Genomic DNA, 18,425 nt, shown 5'->3' with positions numbered 1-18,425 from the left:
CTATTTAATTATTTAATTACTAACACTTCTCTTCACCTTTCTTCATCCAAAAATCCGAATCCTTCTTCATTCTTCTACCCCCTTCTTTTTCTACTAACATAAAGGAATTTCTATACTGTGACATAGAGGATTCCTCTTTCTTTTCTTGTTTTCTTCTCTTTCATATGAGCAGGAACAAGGATAAAGGCACTCTTATTGAAATTAATCCAGAACCTAAAAGGACTCTGAAGAGAAAATTAAGAGAAGCTAAATTACAACAATCAAGAAACAACCTTTCAGAAATTTTCGAACAAGAGAAGGAGATGGCAGCCGAAAATAATAATAATAATGCAAGGAGAATGCTTGGTGACTTCACAAAGCCAACGTCCAAGTTTGATGGAAGAAGCATCTCCATTCCTGCCATTGGAGCCAATAACTTTGAGCTGAAACCTCAGCTAGTTGCTTTAATGCAACAAAACTGCAAGTTTTATGGACTTCCATCTGAAGATCCTTACCAGTTTTTAACTGAGTTCTTGTAGATCTGTGAGACTGTAAAGACGAATGGAGTTGATCCTGAAGTCTACAGACTCATGCTTTTCCCTTTTGCTGTAAGAGACAGAGCTAGAATATGGTTGGATTCACAACCTAAGGATAGCCTGGACTCATGGGATAAGCTGGTCACTGCCTTCTTGGATAAGTTCTTTCCTCCTCAAAAGCTGAGCAAGCTGAGAGTGGATGTTCAAACCTTCAAACAAAAAGATGGTGAATCCCTCTATGAAGCTTGGGAAAGATACAAGCAGCTGACCAAAAGATGTCCATCTGACATGTTTTCAGAATGGACCATATTAGATATATTCTATTATGGTCTCTCTGAATTTTCGAAAATGTCATTGGACCATTCTGCCGGTGGATCTATTCACCTGAAGAAAACGCCTGAAGAGGCTCAAGAGCTCATTGACATGGTTGCAAACAACCAATTCATGTACACTTCTGAGAGGAATTCCGTGAACAATGGGATACCTCAAAAGAAAAGAGTTCTTGAAATTGATACTTTGAATGCCATATTGGCTCAGAATAAAGTGTTGACTCAACAGGTCAACATGATCTCTCAAAATCTGAATGGATGGCAACATGCATCCAACAGTACTAGAGAGGCAGCTTCTGAAGAAGCTTATGATCCTGAGAACCCTGCCATGGCAGAGGTTAATTACATGGGTGAACCTTATGGAAACACCTATAACTCATCATGGAGAAATCATCCAAATTTCTCATGGAAGGATCAACAAAAACCTCAATAAGGTTTTAACAATGGTGGACGTAATAGGCTGGGCAACAGCAAGCCATATCCATCATCTTCTCAGCAACAGACAGAGAATTCTGAACAAAACACCTCTAATTTAGCCAATGTAGTCTCTGATCTGTCAAAGGCCACTTTCAGTTTCATGAGTGAAACAAGATCCTCCATTAGAAATCTGGAGGCGCAAGTGGGCCAGCTGAGTAAGAAAGTCATTGAAACTCCTCCCAGTATTCTCCCAAGCAATACAGAAGAAAATCCAAAAGGAGAGTGCAAGGCCGTTGACATAGTCAATATGACCGAATGCACAAGGGAGGAGGAGGACGAAAATCCTAGTGAGGAAGACCTTCTGGGACGTCCCTCAAGCAAGAAGGAGTTTCCTATTGAGGATCCAAAGGAATCTGAGGCTCATATAGAAACCATAGAGATTCCATTGAATCTCCTTCTGCCATTCATGAGCTCTGAAGACTATTCATCCTCTGAAGAGGATGAAGATGTAACTGGAGAGCAAGTTGCTCAATATTTAGGAGCTATCATGAAGCTGAATGCCAAGTTATTTGGTAATGAGACTTGGGGAAGTGAACCTCCCTTGCTCATTAAAGAACTAGATACTTGGATTCAGAAAATTCTACCTCAAAAGAAACAAGATCCTGGCAAGTTCTTAATACCTTGTACCATAGGCACCATGATCTTTGAAAAAGCTCTATGTGATCTGGGATCAGGAATAAATCTTATGCCACTCTCTGTAATGGAGAAGCTAGGGATCATTGAGGTACAGCCTGCCTTGTTCTCATTACAACTGGCAGACAAGTCATTGAGACAAGCTTATGGAATAGTAGAGGACGTGCTAGTAAAGGTTGAAGGCCTTTACATCCCTGCTGATTTCATAATATTAGACACTAGGAAGGAAGAGGATGATTGCATCATCCTTGGAAGACCTTTCCTAGCCATAGCAGGAGCTGTGATAGATGTCAACAGAGGTGAATTAGTCCTTCAATTAAATGGGGACTACCTTGTGTTTAAGGCACATGGCCATTCCTCTGTGACAGAAGAGAGTAAGCATGAAGAGCTTTTCTCAGTTCAGAGTCAAGAAGAGCCCACACAGTCAAACTCTAAGTTTGGTGTTGTGAGGCCACAACCAAACTCTAAGTTTGGTGTTAAGATCCCACAACCAAACTCTAAGTTTGGTGTGGACAACTATACAACATTGACCTGATCACCTTGTGGCTCCATGAGAGCCACTGTCAAGCTATTGACATTAAAGAAGCGCTTGTTGGGAGGCAACCCAATTTTATTTATCTAATTTTTATTTTATTGTTATTTTGTGTTTTATTAGGTACATGATCATGAGGAGTCACGAAAAAAATCATAAAAATTTAAAAACAGAGTCAAAAACAGCAGAAAAAAATTCGCACCCTGGAGGACGCACAGGCTGGCATTCAACGCCAGTAAGGTGCATCTGGCTGGCGTTCAACGCCAGAACAGAGCACCATTCTGGCGCTGAACGCCAGAAACAAGCAACATTCTGGCGCTGAACGCCAGGAATGTGCCCAGAGAGGAAAAACTGGCGCTGAACGCCAGTAACAAGCATGAAACTGGCGTTCAACGCCAGAAACATGCTTTACATGGGCGTTGAACGCCCAGAATGTGCACCAATGGGCGTTTAAACGCCAGAATGATGCACAAAGGCATTTTACATGCCTATTTGGTGCAGGGATGGAATTCCTTGACACCTCAGGATCTGTGGACCCCACAGGATCACCTCAGGATCTGTGGACCCCACAGGATCCCCACCTACCATATTCCCACCTTCCCTCTTAATCCTAATCACACTCTCCTAATCTAATTTCACTCTTCCCCATGTCACACTTCCCAACAACTTTCACCAATCACCTCAATTCCTCTTCCCAATTACCCCATTCACCACTCACATCCATCCACTCTTCCCCATAAACCCCACCTACCTTCAAAAATTCAAAACCAATTTCCCACCCATTCCCACCCAAAATGGCCGAACATACCTCCTCCCTCTCCCTATAAATACCCTTCCTTTCTACTTCATTTTCACACAACACATACCCCTTCTTCTTCACCTAAACCGAACCTACCACTCCCCCTTCTCTACCATATTTTCTTCTTCTTCTTCTTCTCTTCTTTCTTCTCTTGCTCGAGGGCGAGCAATATTTTAAGTTTGGTGTGGTAAAAGCATAAGCTTTTTTGTTTCTCCATTACCAATGGCACCTAAGGCCGGAGTATCCTCTAGAAAAGGAAAAGGGAAGACAAAAGCTTCCACTTCCGAGTCATGGGAGATGGAAAGATTCATCTCCAAGAGCCATCAAGACCACTTCTATGATGTTGTGGCAAAGAAGAAGGTGATCCCTGAGGTCCCTTTCAAGTTCAAGAAAAATGAGTATCCGGAGATCCGACATGAAGTCCAAAGAAGAGGTTGGGAAGTCTTAACCAACCCCATGCAACAAGTCGGAATCTTAATGGTTCAAGAGTTCTATGCCAATGCATGGATCACTAGGAACCATGACCAAGGTATGAACCCGAGTCCAAAGAATTATCTCACAATGGTTAGGGGAAATACTTGGATTTCAGTCCGGAAAATGTAAGGTTGGCATTCCACTTGCCTATGATGCAAGGTGATGAACGCCCCTACACTAGAAGGGTCAACTTTGATCAAAGGTTGGACCAAGTCCTTATGGACATTTGTGTGGAAGGAGCTCAATGGAAGAGAGACTCCAAAGGCAAGCCAGTCCAACTAAGAAGACTGGACCTCAAGCCTGTGGCTAGAGGATGGTTGGAGTTCATTCAACGCTCCATCATTCCTACTAGCAACCGATCTGAAGTTACTGTGGATCGGGCCATCATGATTCATGGCATCATGAGTGGAGAGGAAGTAGAAGTTCATGAGGTCATCTCCAATGAAATCTACAAAATAGCCGACAAGCCCTCACCTATGGCACGGCTAGCTTTTCCTCACCTTATTTGCCATCTATGTTACTCAGCTGGAGTTATCATAGAAGGAGATGTCTCCATTGAAGAAGACAAGCCCATCACCAAGAAGAGGATGGAGCAAGCAAGAGAGACCCCTCACGGCTCTCAAGAGATGCATGAGGAAGCTCATCATCAAAAAATCCCTGAGATGCCTCAAGGGATGCACTTTCCTCCAAACAACTATTGGGAGTAACTCAACACTTCTTTAGAAGGTTTGAGCCACAATGTGGAACAATTAAGGGTGGAACATCATGAGCACTCCATCATTCTCCAAGAAATAAGAGAAGATCAAAGAGCAATGAGGGAGGAGCAACAAAGGCAAGGAAGGGACATAGAAGAGCTTAAGGACATTGTTGGACCTTCAAGAAGAAGACACCACTAGAGGTGGATTCATTCCTTGTTCTTTATTTCTTTCTATTTTTCGGTTTTTAATATTGTGTTTATCTATGTTTTGTGTCTTTATTTCATGACCATTAGTATGTAACCATGCCTTAAAGCTATGAATAAAATCCATTAATCCTTCACCTCTCCTAAATGAAAAATGTTTTAATTCAAAAGACAAGAAGTACATGAATTTCGAATTATCCTTGAATTTAATTTAATTATATTGATGTGGTGACAATACTTTTTGTTTTCTGAATGAATGCTTGAACAGTGCATAATTTTGATCTTGTTGTTTATGAATGTTAAAATTGTTGGCTCTTGAAAGAATGATGAACAAAGAGAAATGTTATTGATGATCTGAAAAATCATGAAATTGATTCTTGAAGCAAGAAAAAGCAGTGAAAAAGAAGAAGCTTGCGAAAAAAAAATAAGAAAAAAAAAAGTGGCGAAAAAAAAATTTAGAAAGAAAAAGAAAAAGCAAGCAGAAAAAGCCAATAGCCCTTAAAACCAAAAGGCAAGGGTAAAAAGGATCCAAGGCTTTGAGCATCAATGGATAGGAGGGCCCAAGGAAATAAAATCCAGGCCTAAGCGGCTAAATCAAGCTGTCCCTAACCATGTGCTTGTGTCATGAAGGGCCAAGTGAAAAGTTTGAGACTGAGTGGTTAAAGTCGTGATCCAAAGCAAAAGAGTGTGCTTAAGAGCTTTGGACACCACTAACTGGGGACTCTAGCAAAGCTGAGTCACAATCTGAAAAGGTTCACCCAGTTATGTGTCTGTGGCATTTATGTATCCGGTGGTAATACTGGAAAACAAAGTGCTTAGGGCCACGGCCAAGACTCATAAGTAGCTGTGTTCAAGAATCAACATGCTTAACTAGGAAAGTCAATAACACTATCCGAAATTCTAAGTTCCTAGAGAAGCCAATCATTCTGAACTTCAAAGGAAAAAGTGAGATGCCAAAACTGTTCAGAAGCAAAAAGCTACAAGTCCCGCTCATCTAATTATAATTAATATTCATTGATATTCTGGAATTTATAGTGTATTCACTTCTTTTTATCCTATTTGATTTTCAGTTGCTTGGGGACAAGCAACAATTTAAGTTTGGTGTTCTGATGAGCGGATAATTTATACGCTTTTTAGCATTGTTTTTAGGTAGTTTTTAGTAAGTTCAAGCTACTTTTAGGGATGTTTTCATTAGTTTTTATGTTAAATTCACATTTCTGGACTTTACTATGAGTTTGTGTGTTTTTCTGTGATTTCAGGTAATTTCTGGCTGAAATTGAGGGACTTGAGCAAAACTCTGAAAAAGGCTGACAAAAGGACTGCTGATGCTGTTGGAATCTGACCTCCCTACACTCAAAATAGATTTTCTGGAGATACAGAACTCCAATTGGCGCGTTCTCAACGGCGTTGAAAAGTAGACATCCAGAGCTTTCCGGCAATATATAATAGTCCATACTTTATTCGGAAATTGACGACGTAACTTGGCGTTGAACGCCAAGTACATGCTGCTGTCTGGAGTTAAACGCCAGAAAAACGTCATGATCCGGAGTTGAACGCCCAAAACACGTCATAACTCGGAGTTCAACTCCAAGAGGAGCCTCAGCTCGTGGATTGATCAAGCTCAGCCCAAGCATACACCAAGTGGGCCCCGAAAGTGGATTTATGCATCAATTACTTACTCATGTAAACCCTAGGAGCTAGTTTATTATAAATAGAACTTTTTACTATCATATTATTATTCTGGATTGTATTTTTGAATCTAGAGACCTTGGGGGCTAGCCATTCGGCCATGCCTGAACCTTTCACTTATGTATTTTCAACGGTGGAGTTTCTGCACACCATAGATTAAGGGTGTGGAGCTCTGCTGTACCTCAAGTTTCAATACAATTACTATTACTTTTTATTCAATTCTCTTTTATTCTTATTCCAAGATATACGTTACACTTAACTTTGATGAATGTGATGATCCGTGACACTCATCATCATTCTCACCTATGAACGCGCGTGATTGACAACCACTTCCGTTCTACTTTAGGCCGGGCGCATATCTCTTAGATTCCCCAACAGAATCTTCGTGGTATAAGCTAGATAGATGGCGGCATTCATGAGGATCCGGAAAGTCTAAACCTTGTCTATGGTATTCCAAGTAGGATTCTGGGATTGAATGACTGTGACGACTTCAAACTCCTGAAGGCTGGGCGTGATGACAAGCGCAAAAGAATCAAGGGATTCTATTCCAACCTGATTGAGAACCGACAGATGATTAGCCGTGCTGTGACAGAGCATAGGAACATTTTCACTGAGAGGATGGGATGTAGCCATTGACAACGGTGATGCCCTACATACAGCTTGCCATGGAAAGGAGTAAGAAGGATTGAAGGAGGAGTGAGTAGTGAAGTAGAGTTTCAAGAGGAACAAAGCATCTCCATACACCTATCTGAAATTCCCACTATTGATTTACATAAGTATTTCTATCTTAGTTTATTTATCTTTATTTTCTATTTATTCCATTAATCAAATTTAAACCAATAATCCAATTATACTTGAATCCACCTGACTGAGATGTACAAGGTGACCAAGCTTGCTTCATACCAACAATCTCTGTGGGATCGACCCTTACTCACGTAAGGTATTACTTGAACGACCCAGTACACTTGCTGGTTAGTTGAACGGAGTTGTGTCCACACATAAGTGCCATAATAATGATTCCATACAACAACAAAGAATACTACATTGATGTGATCACAATTTCGTCCACCAGTTACATGAAGGGGTTGAAGGACATAATCCGGTGCACCCGCTTCCTTGATGGTAACTCTCCTCGGAGCATCCATGGTGTTAGTACCTAAAACAAAAGAAGAGTTGTTAGTGATATTGATGGAAGTATGACTAATGCCTTCTTTGAGTGACGGTTCAATGTTCACTTTTAGTAAGGTGATTGAGGTGGTGAAAACCTCTTCACCTTTCCCAAACCTTAGCCGCCTCCGAGCTTGTCTAATATGAAACAAAGTTCGTTCTATTTCCGGATCAAAGGGGACTAAGCTCGGATTCGGTTGTGAACGCGTCATGCAATGAAGGGAAAATGAGATTCATGGTAACGATGAGGGGTTAGTCACTTGAACAATTTACAATGAAATGAAACTATGTACATATATACACACATTTATTCCAAACAATAACATGGCACACTAAGCAAACTTCCCCGGCAACGGCGCCATTTGGATAAACGAAATTTAGCATGCCGATTTAGAATTCAATGATGAATATGATCGTGAGTATAGTCTAATTGACACTTAAACTTCGCACCAAACAATCCTACAATCTATAACCGAGAGTACTAGTCTCCCGAGTCGTCCTCCCTTGGAATTGCTAAAGTATGCATCTTATTGATTAGAAAGCCTTGTTATGATTTCTTGAAGGTTTAGCAAAATAATAGGAAACAAACAATCAATCCTTGAAAGACTTGGCTTAGGGTTGGCATTAGAAACTCTATCCTTATAGTTCCTTCAATGATGACAACAATTAGGCCTTGCTTCATTTAGTTAACCCCTAGGCATAGAGGAAAGTCAAATGAGAGTAATCAACTTGAGTCACAAGTCCTAGCTTCACCTTATGGAAATCTAGCTTTAGTGCACTCCAAGTCAATTAGCAATCCCTAATTCCAAATCAACAATTGACACAACTATTCAACTTCTTCTAATGGCCCAAACCCTATGCCAAGTAAGAAATTTCTACTCCATAACTAGTGTTGACATTTTATCAAACATTTGATGAGCAAGAATGAAAGTCATAGTAAAAATGAGAAGAAAATAGAACTAAAAGTATTGCAACACAAGGAACTAACAACAATTATCAAAGAACAACAATGAAAATCAAATTCTCAAGGAATTGATAAAATCCAAAACTACAAAGTTGAATCCTAGATCTATGAGAATGAGCAATTACAAGTACTACTTGAGATTGGAGAAGAAGATCTATGACATGAACAAAGTGAATTGAGAATTGCAATGGATCTCACCAAAGAGTGATTGAAAATTCAGAAATTGGATGAAGATGAACCCTAGTGAGAGCTTTGAAATCTCTCTTCTTCTCCAAGAGTGTAACTAACTATCTTCAAATATCTAAATCTAGAAAATGAGCTAAAAGTCCCTTAACCCTTGTTCCTTTGGTCTTCTTAAGCTTTTCCCGCCAAGGCACTTCCCCAAAATGGGATTCCCAACTGCCTCCACGCCCAAGTCACGCGGCTCTTAAAAAATCACATTCGAACATCGGCGCGCACGCGTAGATCATGGCCTAGCCGCTACGCAAGCCGGCTCGTGGCTTGGCTCTTGGCTTCGACTTCTAGCTGCTCAATCCACGCGGACGTGTCAAGTGCGCGCACGTGCCCATGCTGAAATTTCCAAAGCTCAATTCTCATGCTCCCTTCCTTTGCACCCGTCCTCCTTCTCTCTTCCGGTCCATCCCTGCCCTATATTCTGAAACCACTTAACACACCGGTCACGGCATCGAATGGCACCAAGAGAAGATTAGAAATGTATCTAATTTAGTGCAAAATAAGCGTGTTTTCATCCATGAGGCAAAATTAGGAATGGAACACAAAGTCTTGTATTTTCATATAGAAAGCATGTGGAATCATTGATAAAACCCCTGAAATCAACACAAGATAAACCCTCAAAATGGGGTTTATCATTAAGCGCGCGGTATGCGTACGTGTGGATTCGCTGACGTTGGCCCTCCAACGTTGAGTCAAACGCCAATGACAGCAAACCTTTCTGGTTTTTGCTGATCTGATTCAAAGTGGCGTTTGAGTCAATGTTGGCCCTCAAACGTTGACTCAAACTTGGATCATCAGTATTCAAACTTTGCACAGATCTCTTCTCAACACCAAGGGCAACTAATTGGAGCGATCATCAACCCAATTGCATCAAGGTCAAAATCCCAATTCAAGGCTCGAAGATCAAAAATAGAAAGTGTATAAATAGGAGTTAGTTTGATTTGTAGAAGACTTTTACCTTTTTTTTACTGTCACTTTGGAACCTTCTTTTATTTTTTAGTTTTAGCTCTCTTTTACTTTTCAGTTGAGAATTTGGGAATTGGGATTGGTAATTAAGTTCTCTTCCTCTTTGTTCTTACTTTTGCACTCTTTCTCTTTGTTTTGAATCTTGGATTGAGATTGAAGGAATTCTGTTTCATTCTTGATCTAAGATTTCTCTTAGTTTATTTTCTGCATAATTTAGTGATTTAAGATTTGGATCTGAAGTTCATCTGATGTTTTTATCTTTCTTTTCTTCTGCAAATTGTTCTCTGTTGGATCAAGGAAGGAATTGAGATCTAGACTTGTTTTCTAGTCTCATTGACCCCCTGAGATCCTCACTTTTCTTTTTAGATTTCGTAATTAAGTTGAGTTTCATTTATGTTTTGCTTCTTCAAGCAAATTTACTTTTCTGTTTGAGATCTGCTGCAACTTATTTCATTTTATTTTCTCTGATTGATTGCACTTTGAGTTCTCTTATTAAATTATGCATCCCAGCTCCCGAAATCCCTTTACTCTTCAAGCAATTTACATTTCTTGCACTCTAAGCTTCAGCTATTTACATTTCTTGCAATTTAAGTTTCAGTCATTTACATTACTTGCACCTTAAGATTCAGCTCTTTTGCTTTCTTGCACTTTAACTTTCATGCAATTTAGCTTCTGTTGAATACAAATCACTCAAATCAACACTTGTTTGCTTGACTGAATCAACCACCTAACTAAAATTGCTCAATCCTTCAATCCCTGTGGGATCGACCTCACTCATGTGAGTTATTATTACTTAATGCGACCCGGTACACTTACCGGTGAGTTTTGTGTTGGATCATTTTCCACACATCAAAGTGTTGCAAAAAAAGTCAACAGTACGGGTGTAGCAAAATCAGATGAATAACAAAATAAAAAAATATTATTAAAAAAATTAATAATTTTAAAATAATAAATTTTTTATTTTTTAATTTTTAAATTATAGTATTTAATTCTTTTATTTAAATTAGTAAAATAAAATAAAGTCTAGTATTATCTAATGAACAACACATCTGTAAATTTATTATTTTTATAAATTTTTGACTAAAAAAATAAATTTTTTTCTAATAGCAGAAAAAGAAAAAATTCCAACATAATCCAAAACATAAAAAATTGAAAAAATTTAAATTTTTTAAATTAATTTATTCTTAATTTGTGAACAAGTGCCGCAAAAAAAGTCAACAGTACGGCTGTAGCATAATCCGGTGAATAACAAAATAAAAAATATTTTTAAAAAAATTAAAAATTTTAAAATACTAAATTTTTTATTTTTGAATTTTTAAATTATATGATTTAATTCTCTAATTTAAGTTAGAAAAATAAATTAAAGTCTAGCAATATCTATTAAACAACACATCTGTAAATTTATTATTTTTATAATTTTTAGACTAAAAAAATAATTTTTTTATAGAAAAAAATAAAAAATACCAACAATATCCAAAAAATAAAAAAATTTTAAATTTTAAATTTTTTAAATTAATTTCTTCTTAATTTGTGGATAAGTGCCACAAAAAAAAGTTAACTGTACATATATAGAATTATCCAGTGAATAAAAAAATATATTTTAAAAAAATTTAAAATTTTTAAAAACTAAATTTTTTATTTTTGAATTTTTAAATTATATGATTTAATCCTTTTATTTAAATTAGAAAAATAAAATAAAGTCCAGCAATATCTAGTAAACAACATATTTGTAAATTTATTAATTTTTTAATTTTTAAACTAAAGAAATAATTTTTTTTCTAATAGTAGAAAAATAAAAATTCCAACAATATACAAAAAATAAAAAATGGAAAATTTTAAATTTTTAAATTGATTTATTCTTAATTTGTGAACAAGTGCAGCACAAAAAAACTCAACTGTCCGGGTGTAGCATTATCCGGTGAATAAAAAATTAAAAAAAATATTTTTATAAAAAATTAAAAATTTTAAAAACTAAATTTTTATATTTTAATTTTTAAATTATATGATTAAATGTTTTTTATTTAACTTAGAAAAATAAAATAAAATCCAGCAATATCCAATAAACAACAGATCTGTAAACTTATTATTTTTAAATTTTTAAACTAAAAAATTTCCAACAATATCCAAAAAATAAAAAAAAATTGAATTATTCTTAATTTGTGACAAGTTCAGCAAAAAAAAGGTCAATTGCCCGGGTGTAGCATTATCCGGTGAATAAAAAAATAAAAAATATTTCTAAAAAACTTAAAATTTTTAAAAAATAAATTTTTATTTTTGAATTTTTAAATTATACGATTAAAAGTCTTTAATTTAAATTAAAAAAATAAAATAAAATTCAGTAATATCTAGTAAACAACAGATCTGTAAATTTATAATTTTTTTAATTTTTTAAACTAAAAAATAATTTTTTTTTTCAAATATTAGAAAAATAAAAAATTTCAAAAATATTTGAAAAATAAAAAATTGAAAAATTTTCGTTTTTAAATTTTTTCAATTAATTTATTCTTAATTTGTGAGTAAGTGTAACAAAAAAAAGTCAACGGTCTAAGTGTAGCATTATTCGGAGAATAAAAAAAATATATATTTCTAAAAAACTAAATTTTTTTATGAACATTTAAATTATATGATTTTTTTATTTAAATTAGAAAAATAAAATAAAGTCCAGCAATATTTAGTAAACAACAATCTGTAAAATTATTTTTTTAGATTTAAATCTAAAAAAATAAATTCTAATAGTAGAAAAATAAAAAACTCCAACAAAATCCAAAAAATAAAAAATAAAAAATTTAAATTTTTTAAATTAATTTATTCTTAATTTGTAAACAAGTGCCGCAAAAAAAGTCAACAGTACGGCTGTCGCATAATCCGATGAATAACAAAATAAAAAAATATTTTTAAAAAAAATTAAAAATTTTAAAATACTAAATTTTTAATTTTTGAATTTTTAAATTTTATGATTTAATTCTCTGATTTAAGTTAGAAAAATTTAGAATATCTAAAAAAATAAATTTATTATTTTTTTAATAGACAAAAATGCAAAAATAAAAAATACCAACAATATCCAAAAAATAAAAAATTGAAAAATTTTAAATTTTTTAAATTAATTTCTTCTTAATTTGTGGACAAGTGCCCCAAAAAAAGTTAACTGTATGTGTATAGAATTATCCGGTGAACAAAAAAAATTAAAAATTAAAAATTTTTAAAAACTAAATTTTTAATTTTTGAATTTTTAAATTATATGATTTAATTCTTTTATTCAAATTAGAAAAATAAAATAAAGTCCAGTAATATCTAGTAAACAACATATTTGTAAATTTATTAATTTTTTTAATTTTTAAACTAAAATAATAAATTTTTTTCTATTAGTAGAAAAATAAAAAATTCCAACAATATACAAAAAAATAAAAAAAATGGAAAATTTAAAATTTTTAAATTGATTTATTCTTAATTTGTGAACTTGTGTAGCACAAAAAAAGTCAACTGTTCGGGTGTAGGATTATCCGGTGAATAAAAAAAATAAAAAAATATTTTTATAAAAACTTAAAAATTAAAAAAAAAATAAATTTTTTATATTTTAATTTTTAAATTATATGATTAAATATTTTTTATTTAACTTAGAAAAAATAAAATAAAATCCAGCAATATCCAGCAAACAACAGATCTGTAAATTTATTATTTTTTTAATTTTTAAACTAAAAAAATATTTTTTTTCGAATAATAGATACTAAAAAATTTCAACAATATCCAAAAAATAAAAAATTTTAAATTTTTTAAAATTGATTTATTCTTAATTTGTGAACAAGTGCAGCAAAAGAAAGGTCAATTGTCCGCGTGTAGCATTATCTGGTGAATAAAACAATAAAAAAATATTTCTAAAAAACTTAAAAATTTTAAAAAACTAAATTTTTATTTTTGAATTTTTAAATTATATGATTAAATATCTTTTATTTAAACTAAAAAAATAAAATAAAATCCAGCAATATCTAGTAAACAACAAATTTGTAAATTTATTATTTTTTTTAATTTTAAACTAAAAAAATAAACTTTTTTTCTAATATTAGAAAAATAAAAAATTTAAAAATATTCGAAAAATAAAAAATTGAAAAATTATAATTTTAAATTTTTTCAATTAATTTATTCTTAATTTGTGAACAAGTGCAACAAAAAAAGTCAACTATCTAGGTGTAGTATTATCTAGAAAATAAAAAAATAAATTTTTATAAAACTAATTTTTTTTATGAATTTTTAAATTATATGATTAACTTTTTTATTTAAATTAGAAAAATAAAATAAAGTCCAGCAATATTTAGTAAACAACAATTTGTAAAATTATTTTTTTTTAAATTTAAATCTAAAAAAATAAATTTTTTTTCTAATAGTAGAAAAATAAAAAATTCTAACAAAATCCAAAAAATAAAAAATTGAAAAGATTTAAATTTTATAAATTAATTTATTCTTAATTTGTGAACAAGTGCCACAAAAAAAGTCAATAGTATGGCTGTAGCATAATCCGGTGGATAACAAAATAAAAAATATTTTTAAAAAAATTAAAAATTTTAAAATACTAAATTTTTTATTTTTGAATTTTTAAATTATATGATTTAATTCTCTTAATTAAGTTAGAAAAATAAAATAAATTCAAACAATATCTAATAATAACACATCTGTAAATTTATTATTTTTTTAATTTTTAGGCTAAAAAATAATTTTTTTATACCAAAAAAATAAAAAATACCAACAATATCCAAAAAATAAAAAAATTGAAAAATTTTATGGAAAAAAAAACCCGGAGGAAAAAAATTTTGTGAGATGCGCTAATGCGCGTGCACGCGTCAGCTATGCGTGCACGTCGATACTCGCTTCCAATCTCCTTAGTTTTTTGTGTTCCTTCTATTTTGACATGCCTCCTCTTCATCCTTTATGCCATTCATGCCCTGTAAACCTGAAAACACATCACGGCATCGAATGGTAATAAAGAGGAATTAAAAATTAACAATTTAAAGGTTTAGGAAGCAAGTTTTCAATCATGGTACAAAATTAGGAAGGAATTGTAAAACCATGCAGTTTATATGAATAAGTGTAGGAATAATTGATAAAATCTACTCAATTTAGTACAAGATAAACAATAAAATAGTGATTTATCAAAGAGTCAGAGAATGTACTCTTTTTCCCTTAGTCAGGTTTTTTTCCACCGGGTTTTTCTTGACAAGGTTTTTAATGAGGCAGTCCCCAAAGATATTGTACTCTTTTTCCTTCACTAAAGCTTTTTTCCATTGAGTTTTTGTTTAGTAAAGTTTTAACGAGGTATAATCTTAAATGGTCATCTAATGGGGAGTGTTGTGATAAGAATGAATAAGGTATATGTCCATTAATAATATGGGTGGCTCAATTTTTCCATGGTAGAATACTCATGTTACCAAGAGAATTTACATTTAATAAAAGTTGAAAACGAAGAACTTATACATATATAAACAGAGGTATGATATGAGGCAATTAACAAATATATATATATATATATATATATATATATATATATAAGAGTAATGCTAGGGAGCCAGCAGCTTTTGTTATTGTTAGCCATCAACTAGCCATCAATGATGATTTGATGGTATGAGATTGGTGTGAGATTTCATCCAATGGCTCACCTTATGCTGGCCAAAATTCACTAAAATTGCTGGCTCCCTAAACTTTTCCTATTATAATAAATATATGAATCACTTCTATTATAATATTACAGTAACATAATGATATTGGTGAATATTAATACGAGTCTTTTATTTACACTTCTTTATTTTATATCTATTTTCTCTTCCTTATATATTTATTTTACAACCTTCCTTACATTATTAAGTACTGCAAATTTACCTTTTGAAAAAAAAAAATAAGACCACTATTTTTTAAGAACTAATATAATTTATTAAATTAAAATGATAAAATTATGAATATTTTTAATCACATTTTGATTTTACTAAATTGTAATAATTTGAGAAAAGCAAAGCAATTGAAAATCGAAATGCTCCTTCGGCTTCGAATTGGGGTTTAAGCTTTCTTTGTAAACCTCTGGCATTGGCTTTCTACGTTTCTATGGCTTCAACATTTGTCTCTCTTTCTTCTTCCATAGCCTGCTCTCCAATTCCCCATGCCAAATCCAACCCTATTTTTCAGGTAACTCGTTGCTCGACCTCATTGAAGGAAGTTGAATTCCCTTCTTTATCAGAAACATCGTTTTCTGATGGTAAGAGGAATAAACCAATCAGAGGCAAGAAGAACAAGAATAAGAACAACGATAAGGCCTTGGTCCACACACTCGCTGAAACCTTTACATATTGCATTCATAAGAAGCAGTGGCTTAAAGCACTTGAGGTCATTCTCGTCATTACACTCCTGTGTTTTGTATCCTTTGAAAATTTACCCCTTTTATTGTTATGGATAATTGACTGTTATGGAATGTTATTTTGTTGCGTTTATTTCATTAGCTGGTCTCTATTATTGCGAAATTCTTGTGTAATCTTTAGCAGTAGCACTGTAATCACTAGAATTAGATGCCGTTGAGTTAAATCTAACCTACAAATCTACAATATTAACAGAATTAAGATCACATTTCTAGTTAGAAGTTATGATTGGAGTGCGTAATTTTATTTCTTTGTAAAATTTAATTTTCGTTTCTTGTTTGTGTATTTTTTTTTTCTTAAAAAAAATATAAGTCGTATGCAATGTTAGTTTAAAAACGTTTTTTGTGTAAAAGGGCCAAATGAGTATCAATGTGAAATGGATGTGTTCAAATAATAACTTACGGACTCATATTATGTAATGTAAGAATGATTGATAGATAGAATAAGATTCGTATGAGTATTACTTACTAATTAATTTCGGTCTGCAGTTCTTTGATATTCTTAGAGAACAACCTTATTATGAACCCAAAGAAGTGACGTATGTGAAACTCATTGTGTTGCTCGGAAAATCTGGCCAACCCCATCGTGCACATCAGCTTTTCGATACTATAAAAGAGGATGGATGTGAAACTACTGGACTTTATACTGCCTTAATTGCAGCGTATTGTCGGAACTACCTGATTGATGAGGCATTTCTTGTTCTTGACAAGATGAAGAACCTCCCTCACTGCCATCCTGATGTTTCCACTTACAGCACCCTAATAAAAGCATGTGTAAATGCTCTGAAATTCGAATTAGTTGGGTTTCTGTCTGAAGATATGGCCGAAAGATCGATCATGCTGAACACTGTCACTCAGAATATTGTCCTTAACAGTTATGCTAATGCTGCGATGTTTGATCAGATAGAAAAACTGTTGTCATTTATGATGGAGAGCGCTGCATGCAAGCCTGATGTATTTACAATGAACACGGTTATTGGTGCCTTTGGTAACCGGGGTGAGATTGTTATGATGGAGAAATGGTATGAAAGGTTATGTAACTTTGGAGTACAACCGGAAACATACACTTTTAATATTTTGATTGGAGCTTATGGAAAGAAAAGAATGTATGATAAGATGTCATCTGTTATGCAGCAAATGCGCAAGTTACAATGTCAGTGGACAGTTGCAACTTATAACAATGTGATCGAAGCATTTGCGGATGTCGGTGATGTTAAAAGCATGGAACATACATTTGATCAGATGCATTAAGAGGGTATCAAACCTGATACTAAGACTTTCTGCTGCCTTATCATGGGTTATGCCAACGCGGGTATTTTCTATAAAGCAGTTAGCAGTGTTCGTTTGGCTGGGAGGTTTCGGATACCGGAGAATACGTCTTTTTATAATGCTGTCATATTTGCATGCTCAAAGGCTGAGGATTTGATGGAAATGGAAAGGCTTTTCAACCGTATGAAAGAAAAACAATGCCAACCAGATGACACAACTTACTCTGTAATGGCTGAGGCATATAGTAAACAAGGAATGAATGACAAGATCTACTATTTGGAGCAGGAAAAGATGACGACGTTAATTGATGACAAAATTAAGTAAGCCTGATGATGAAGTGGTTGATTGATATGTGGTCTAGAAATGAGTGTGATAATCCATCTTTCTGGTGCAACTGTATTTTTTTCCCGTTTTGTGGAAGAAACAAATGATCAACTTGGTAGGCAAGCTTCCTTTCACATGATGAACGATCGCAACTTCTGCTCAAACCCAGTTCCAAATCCTACCACCATTTTTATCTCCAACTACCATCATCACTGTGCCATCATCATCACCATACCACCATTTTCATCTTCAACTACCATTATCAATGCCGCCATCATCATCATTAACACCACCACTGTCATCATTATAACATAATTGAATACATAACACTTCAACATTATATCTTTGTACACGAACTTCGCGTTGCTCACGAGGGAAATGAACATTATTCCACAATGCACATCCAAAGTCCAAACCTCTTTGATTCATTCACACCAGGTAAAGAAAATCCAAACACATACTTGGTGTGTGTTTGTGCTAACGTTTGTTAATATGATTTATGTTTTGTAATTCTATACCAAAATTGATTTTGACAAAATAAATATTATTTGAGTAATATTAGTTAAAATTACTTTTAGATAGATAATTATTAAAAAGGACATGACATTAAATTATAATGTTATTTTTTATGCATGTTTAAATTTTTTTGATATTTTTTCTGATGTATTTTATATATAATATTTTTTTAGTACTATTCGTATTTTTTTAGTATACTATAATCTTTTACTATTATTATTATATTTATGATTAATTTTTTTATT

At 33.3% G+C, this 18,425-nt stretch overlaps 1 pseudogene; it reads left to right on the top strand.

Moving 5' to 3' along the window:
- Positions 1–15,710: 15,710 nt before the first annotated feature.
- Positions 15,711–18,113, top strand: LOC130969194 (pentatricopeptide repeat-containing protein At3g06430, chloroplastic-like; annotated as a pseudogene).
- The last annotated feature ends 312 nt before the right edge of the window (positions 18,114–18,425 follow it).

This window comes from Arachis stenosperma, chromosome 3, assembly GCF_014773155.1.
Source record: "Arachis stenosperma cultivar V10309 chromosome 3, arast.V10309.gnm1.PFL2, whole genome shotgun sequence".
Classification (NCBI taxonomy): Eukaryota; Viridiplantae; Streptophyta; class Magnoliopsida; order Fabales; family Fabaceae; genus Arachis; species Arachis stenosperma.
The sequence above is the reverse complement of the archived record's forward strand: the minus strand, read 5'-3'. Positions and strand labels throughout refer to the sequence as shown.